Source organism: Electrona antarctica (genome assembly GCF_951216825.1).
Source record: "Electrona antarctica genome assembly, chromosome: 13".
NCBI lineage: Eukaryota > Metazoa > Chordata > Actinopteri > Myctophiformes > Myctophidae > Electrona > Electrona antarctica.
Genome location: NC_136794.1, coordinates 23378356 through 23386608, shown reverse-complemented (window position 1 = coordinate 23386608; position 8253 = coordinate 23378356).

The following is an 8253-nucleotide window of genomic DNA, read 5'->3' as shown; positions in this document are numbered from 1 at the left end:
GTTATGATCAGTTACTGACGAAAAGTGGATTCTTAAGTGGTGATGTAACAGCAGCACAATTCGAGTACAGTGCAATGAGACTGCAGAATGAATACACTGACCTCATGAAATAAGTTGTTTCCTTTGAAGCCAAACTGGGGATGTGGGAGCAATTAAGGAGAATTTAGGTTCATCCAAAGTTTACACAGTTAATGATATATCCAATCCAATCAAGCTATCCGACTTACTTTAATTTGGCCATAGAGAGCAAAGAGAGGAAGAGCAGATACTGGAAAATGCTGTTATTTGCATGAACAATCCACAAGCACTAGGGTGTCAAGCACGGCTCTTATGATTGCAAAAGTGTGCTGAGTGCCATACAGCATGGTAGACAGAAGAAGAAACTAGATTCTTCGCACACCTATAAAAAAGAGTCGGTGCAAAGAAGATGACACCAAAAGTATATTGTACAAACAGACTCCCATGCACTGTCTACTGTACTATAAAGGCTTCATGCCACCCGAGGAAGTGGAAATATATTCATTTTAATCTCAAGATGGTGTGCGGGAGTCGATTAATTTGTTTTGCATGGTGGTATTGTTCTTTGCTGTTTTTCCCAAATTTTCCTCACAATTTTAGTTGATGCCAAATCCCCATATGTACTGTGGCGTGCTGCGGTCCCTGGAGCTGCCAAGCGCCTCTGTTGGTCTCGGGGAGGGTGATTGTAGGCAACCACATGCCTCCCAAATACACATGGAGTTGCCAGCCGCTTCTTTTCACCCGACAACGAGGAGTTTCAGCTGGGAGAATGGATCACACGTGGAGGTTCAGGCTGTCTTCCTGGCCATGCATGTCACAATTATTACATAATCGCCTAATTGCAATTATTTCAAATGAATCTATTCTTTTACATATTCATCAATCGTTCCATGTTGAAAAATGTCCATACATTTTCAAACATTTTTCAAAAATGTTAACTTTTCAAAAATAGCTTGTCACAAAATATTACAAATTATTAAATGTGACAGTTATTTGTCATATCTGCCTTGTGCAATTGATATATTGTGATTACGAACAGAACAGAAATACAAATTGTAATGTTCCAATGTTTGTTTACTGTAAGAATGAAAGTGGTGGTGAAGGCATCATCAATGGGATGGTGGATGTTAGGGAGGGACCTGGATCCCCTTTGTAAGCGACTGTTATGAGCTATTATGGGAAAACTATTTGTTTCCATTTGACATTCATACAATACGCCTCATCAAGCAGTAGTCCTACTCGACCACAGGAACAAAATGTCTCGATAGAAGAGCAGGGAGACCAATTCCAACCATAGATTGTATTAACACACACTACCATACAGATTTAGTTCAAAATAATATTTTCACACACAAAAACAGATTGCAGCTTTAAGCCTGATCGAGTTATATTGAGTTGTGCACTGCATGGGTGATCCTCACCAAAAATAGCAGTTCTAGAAGGATTTGTCACAGCTCCATAAGGTGCACTCATGCAACTTCACCAAAGTATGGAGGTATGGAAATAAAGGGCTCTATTTTTGTCCATGCTAAACCCCTTAACCCTAAACTTCTTTGTTTTTTACTATTTTGAAAAACATTTTTGAATAGTTCAACTAGCCAATCTACATCGACATGTTGTGAGCTTGTAGATTGGCTATTTTAAGTATTCAAAAATGTTTTCCAAATACAAAAAAAAAGTTTAGGGATAAGGTATTTAGTAGGGGTGTGCTGAAATATCAATATGGCGATATATATCGATACGTCCTCCCGCGATGTTTAGAAATTATAGCTAAAATAAAGCAAATCCCACTCTCAGATTCCACAGCAACCAGAAGTACTGAATTACTGGATGGTGATTTGTCCAAACAGCTTTGTGGGAATACAAATTGCAGAATGCATTTCCCCAGCAGTGGAAAAGTCCACTGACACCAGTGATAATGGTCAGTTGGTGGTGTTTGTGAGGTATTATGATGAGGGTATGAGGCAAAGGTGGAGTTTATTGAGTATTCATTTCAGTTCCACGTATTTTGTAGCTGCAGATATCGTGATATATCGTTGATGAAATTGCATACAATATATCGATATATCGGAAATATCCCATTGGGGTTAAATATCCCACCCCTAGTATTTAGCATGGACGAAAATAGAGCCCAAAGTGTCCAGAGAGTATGTTGTCTCTCACTGGAAAATACCAAAGCAATGCAACAGCAGAAAGTATCTTTAGAATGGATTTTGTGTTGGTTGTGTGACAATTCTTTTTCAACAGCCAGCAGCTATACTGTACCAACCTCGCTGACTTGTCTGTTTTTGTGTTAATTACAATGTAGAGAAATCTGGGTCCCTCTTTGGGATTTCTTGTAAAATAGAGCAATGATGATTGCATTGCTTATGCAGAACCCCAACCTAGAGCCTTCTGTTGATGAAGTTGCATCATTAACTCTCATTCAGACTCTCTGGGCTCTGTCTATTGGGGTTATATCAGACTGTCTAAACGGCTTATTATGGAAGTCACATCAGCAGAGAAAACCCTCATCCTTACAGTGTGTCTTATTGCTAGTGTCATGATATTTATCCTTTCTTAATGCATCTGGATATGCAAAACACATCTTTCATTCACAAAACAAGGTCGCTACAAAACATTTTGTGTGTGTGTGTGTGTGTGTGTGTGTGTGTGTGTGTGTGTGTGTGTGTGTGTGTGTGTGTGTGTGTGTGTGTGTGTGTCGGCCATGAGTCAACCGTCCTTATCTCCTGAGAAAGGAGACTCCTTGACATGAATCACAACATGAAAAAAACAGCGGATACTACTTATATTTTAGTACATTTTAGTGCATGATTGCGTGTTCACACACACACACACACACACACACACACACACACACACACACACACACACACACACACACACACACACACACACACACACACACACACACACACACACACACACACACACACACACAGTGAGCCTATTCGCCTTAACACGCCCTAAGTCTGCTCTCAGAAGGAATTCATGAGGGATATTTTATTCACCCTACTGCAAAAACCTGATGTGAGTCACCACTGAAATGTAAATGAAGGTTGACATGAACCGAGATGAACTCACTAGCACTGAACTGCATGGCTGGTCAGAGGTCAGCTTTTGCTTTTGATTATAAGATCATTATGCAGTTTACTTCTTGATTTTTGAATGTGTAGTAGTATATTACTTTTAGATTTTGTTTAACATTATTTCATAAATTTGGTCAATTCCATAAATTATCTGTACACATGAAACAATCTACAGCAGTGGTTCTCAAACTCATGTCAAGGTCCCTCAAAGTGATGTTTATGATGATGTTTATGGATCCCCATCTGAAAAGATTTTGTGGCATTTTTCAAAACATTTCTAGATTTAAGAAAGAAAAAGAAGAAAAAAGAAAAGATTTTCACATCTGAAGCATAAAATAAAAATAGGGTTTAATTGGTTGAATGATGCTGACACTATAGTTAACCAATTTAACTGGGGAACCCACTCAAGGACCTCTGGGGGTTCCCGGGCCCCACTTTGAGAACCACTTATATACAGAATACTAGATACAAGAACACAGTACACACAATCTTGAATTCAAGATCTCCATTCTGACTCACCAAAACCACACTCAAACCGCTCTCAAAGGGCACCTACGGATGGCTGCAATTCGAAACTGGCTCCCGTAAAATCTGAATCCCCCCCCACCGCAACCCCCCCCCCCCCTTTTTCCCCTCACTGTATATGTTTCTTTTCCCTTTTTACCTCCATTATGATGAATTCCTGTTCTGTTCTTTGTCTATATAGAAGTGTCTATGTGTACGTCTCTAAATGTTTTGATGAATTGAACATGGTGGACCCTGTTGTAAACAAGTGTAATGCTTAATTGGGTCGTCCACTCACAGTTAACAGCCTTTGTATTGAGTTTGTGCTTGAAATGTACTGTAATTCTGCAAACTGTTAATAACATTTTCAATCAATCAATCAATGTCCCCCCCCCCCCCCCCCCCCCCCCCACACACACCCCATACCTCAAAGAACTGCAAAGAACCGCAAAACCTGCCACTCGAAGCCTCCGCTCCTCTATAACACCAACCTTCTCCCCGTCCCCAACACCATGTTACGGTGTGCACTCTACAGATCTCGCTTATAGCGCCACCTAGGTGCCAACCGGCCCTGCTCTAAGCTAACTTAATTGACCAATGCCTCTAGAATGCATGCACATAGGCATACAAGTGATACTTTTTTTTTAATGTGCTGACCAATGTTGGGGACAAATGTCTACATATTTTATCTGATGTTTGGGAACTATTTATTGATTCAGCATGAAGTCTAAAACCTTCTAAATAAATATACACAAGCCGTATGCCCTATACACCACCATGGAGCAGACGTCTATATGTGCGGAGTTTCCGACAAACCAACGCCAATGTCAAGTTCACGGATATGGCCATGAATTCCCACGTAATGTGGGAATCCTCGTAAATGCCCGTCCGCTCACGAATGAGGTCCTCTATGCATATTTTGTTTGGGAAACCCAGCCATTGACATTCTTATCAAGGGTAACAGCATTCAGGTAGTATCTGAATTTAAAAATCTTGGAATCACACTAGACTTAAACTTGAATGAATGATTGAATGAATGAATGAATGAATGAATAAATATTATGTACTGGCCATATATAGAGTGTGTCTTGAGTGTCAGAACAGCTCCGCTTCATACATGGAGATCTAAGGGTAGCAGCGGGGGCAGTGGAGGCGTGATGTCACGAGGCCTGACCATATGGAGGCGTGACCGACCGACCGACTGACCGACGGGAAATGCAGGTTTTCATAACTAAAAACCTAACCATAGTCCACTGCTCAATTCCATTTCACTATTTCCATCTCACCACTGGCTATAGTCCCAGCGGAACTGAACTGAAATTAATCTGTAATGTAAAATGAAAGAGTAGATTTGTACTTGATTTGCTATGTGCAGCTCATTCCCTGCCCATTCTCCTCTGGTCTAGCTCTCGCTGACAATCTAATAGTCTCATACTATTTCCTATAGAAGTCAATGTGCCCTTATCGTTTTTATTAAATAAGAACATATGAAGCACATACAGTGCATAGCCTCCCTTCTGAACTCTAGAAAGGGAGCAAATTAGACCCAGGCAACTACCGCCCTATTTCTATTCTTAGGTCCATCTCGAAAGTGATAATAGTCTATGAACAGGTTAATGCCACCAAAATGTGGAACGCCCAACCAACATTAAGACTGTTGGTTGACTCCTTCAAAACTGCTCTCAAAGGGCACCTACGGACGGCTGCAATTCAAAACTGGCCCCCGTCAAATCTGAATCCCCATCCACCCCTTTTCCCCCTCACTGTATATTTGTTTCTTTTCCTTTTTTACCTCCTCTATGACGATTTCCTGTTTTGACTATATAGTTGTGTATATTCGTAGGTCTCTAAATGTTTTGATGAATTGAAAATGGTGGGCCCTATTGTATGGTGTCGTCAACTCACAGTTAACAGTTTTTTTTGTATTGAGTTGTACTTGAAATGTACTGTAATTCTGCAAACTGTTAATAAATCAATCAATCAATCAAAACAATTTTGAAATAGAATTTATAGAACAGTGATGTCAAACATTTTGGCTATGGACTAGATTTTGTGGCAGCAGGGACCATCAGTCCACCATGAAAGAAGATTTGTTTAAGATTTGTTTTAAATATTTTTCAAAACAGATGTACAAACTGACAATGCGCTGCATCAGCTGACAAATAAAATAGGGCTTAAGTTTTAAACTGTAATCAGCAGTATCATGGTCCATTACATGTCAGTATCAAGGTCAGTTTTATGTCAGTATCATGGCAGTACCGGACAGCATCAAGTCAGTATTATTATGACAGTATTATGGTCATTATGTCAGTATCATGTCAGTATCACTGAAAAATAACAAAATACCGGTATATAGTTTTTAAACTGTTCCTTATTTTTTCTGGGGCCTCACTGGAACCTCCTCAAGGACCCATGGGAGTCCCTGGACTACACTTTGAGAACCAGTGGTATTGAAAGAGTTCCGATGTATCCATCAGCTGTTTATGAGGTCATCATGTTAGGGAGTCTCCTTTCTCAGGAGATACGGCTGACTCATGGACTTACTGTATGCAGGGGTGGATTTAATGATGTGCATGGAGGCCCCTAGGCAAAAGGCCTAATTTTGTGCTGGCTCAAGCTGTGTATATTGTAGTATATGTGGTATTTAGTTCAATCACAAACCACTTGAAACGGAATCATGGAGAACTAGAAAAAGTGCCCTTCTGGGCACAGGTCTCCACCAGGAGGATAGGAGTGTGTGTGATGTTTGGCAAATTGTTTAGGAGTAATATAAACATGTTTTTTTGTTTGTTTGTTTCTTGCAACAATTTTCTTCATTTTGTTGAGGAAATGCAGAGCCAGATCACTCATAGCATCTCTGATGATAGAATTCTGGATGAGCAGGACACGTGCAGCATTTTGTACAAAACCGGCTACTCCTGAAAACTTTGGAAGGCAATCTTAGCTAATCAGTGTAGAATCTGAGAAATCCAACAGGCTCGTCTTGATCACATGACTACAGAGATCATGTGTACCGATTTGCGTGAGATTTGGATGAAATCTGTGCCTAACATAAACAATGTGTTTTGCAGAAATCGGCCTCATGGTGGCGCTATAACCGGCAGATGTGGAGGGATGCAGGGAAAATGTTTTTCCATGGCCTCTAGGGAGTGTGCATACATAAGTTGTATACAGATCGATGCAGTTATAGGTAAAAACAGGAATTGGCCTGTTATAGCGCCACTGTGAGGCTGATTTGGGATAAAAAATAGTGGAATGTCGTCCTCGGCCTAGTGGAAATGTGCGTGTATAATTTCATGGAAATTGGACACTGTGTTTGTGATTTGTGGCATTTTGTTCGAAACGGACCAATCATGTGAGCTTTGGAAGCCAATCTTAGACAATCAGGATGGAAGATGGGAAATTGTGCAGATCCGTGTTGATCACATGACTATGGAGATAGTGTATACCGAATTGTGTGATGTATGGATAAAATGTGTACGAGTAATCTGCAGAAATGTGTTTTGCCTAAATCGGCCTCATGGTGGCCGTTGAGGAATATTTGGGGCAGAGGTTCGTCGTTGGCATCCAGAGAGTGTGTGTGCACAGTTTGGCATGGATTGGGCCAACAGTGCCAGAGATTAGCTGATAACGGACGGACGGAAGGACGGACACACGGATGGAGTGCAAAACATACTCTCTCCCCATGCCTTCGGCCTGGTGGAGACAATGAATGAATGTGTGTCTATAGGCTCACAAAATTGTCACTCAATACAATATGTAACTTAAAGCTTAGCAAATGAGAGAGCAAGTGAGAGGGCAGGGGGCTTCCTCAGGGACAATCAGGAGTGTCCCTGGTGCAGGTGGATGCAGAAATGTAATTGTAGCAGCAGTGGTTGCAATCTGAGCATTAGAGCCTATAGGCATAGGTGGAGTGAGAGAGTTGGCAAGTGAATGTGACATCTTAAATAGACCACCTTATTACGAGAGAGAGAGAGAGAGAGTATCATAGTGTGTACTGTAGGTCTCACTCCATTATGTGGTATATTTCTGAAAGTGTTGTATTCATGTGGTATTTTTGACGACATGTATCCCAATTCGTAATCTTTATCTAAGCACTGCTGTCTCTCTCATTGTAGGGCAACCCTACCTACTACTGTACTGTAATTTATCTGTGGAAGGGAATGCCACTGTCAATGGTTATTCTGATAATATGATTAACAGTGTTGTATTTAGGGGGGTGACACACTTAATCAGGACTGAAAAGCTGGCGGGTAGAAAAGAGGACTTAACTTTGCTCTATCCATGGTGTTAGCTGATGACGATTGTAAAATGTGACGACTCGCGTTCCTTTCGCTGTTATAAAGTGAAATAGGTTTCGGTAACGGTAAATGCATAATGTTTAGTATAATATACTGTATATTACTACTGATAGGGGGAAGGGGGGATTACAGTACAGCGTATATATTAGAACATACAGTACTGTGTGTGTGTGTGTGTGTGTGTCTGTGCGTGCGTGCGTGCGTGCGTGCGTGCGTGCGTGCGTGCGCGCGTGCGCGCGCGCATGCAGTGCACTGCATTACCACTTGTCTTGAGCTAGCTCACGTATCACACATACCTTATTATGTTTATGTGTGTCCGTGTGCACTTGTAACTGCATGTG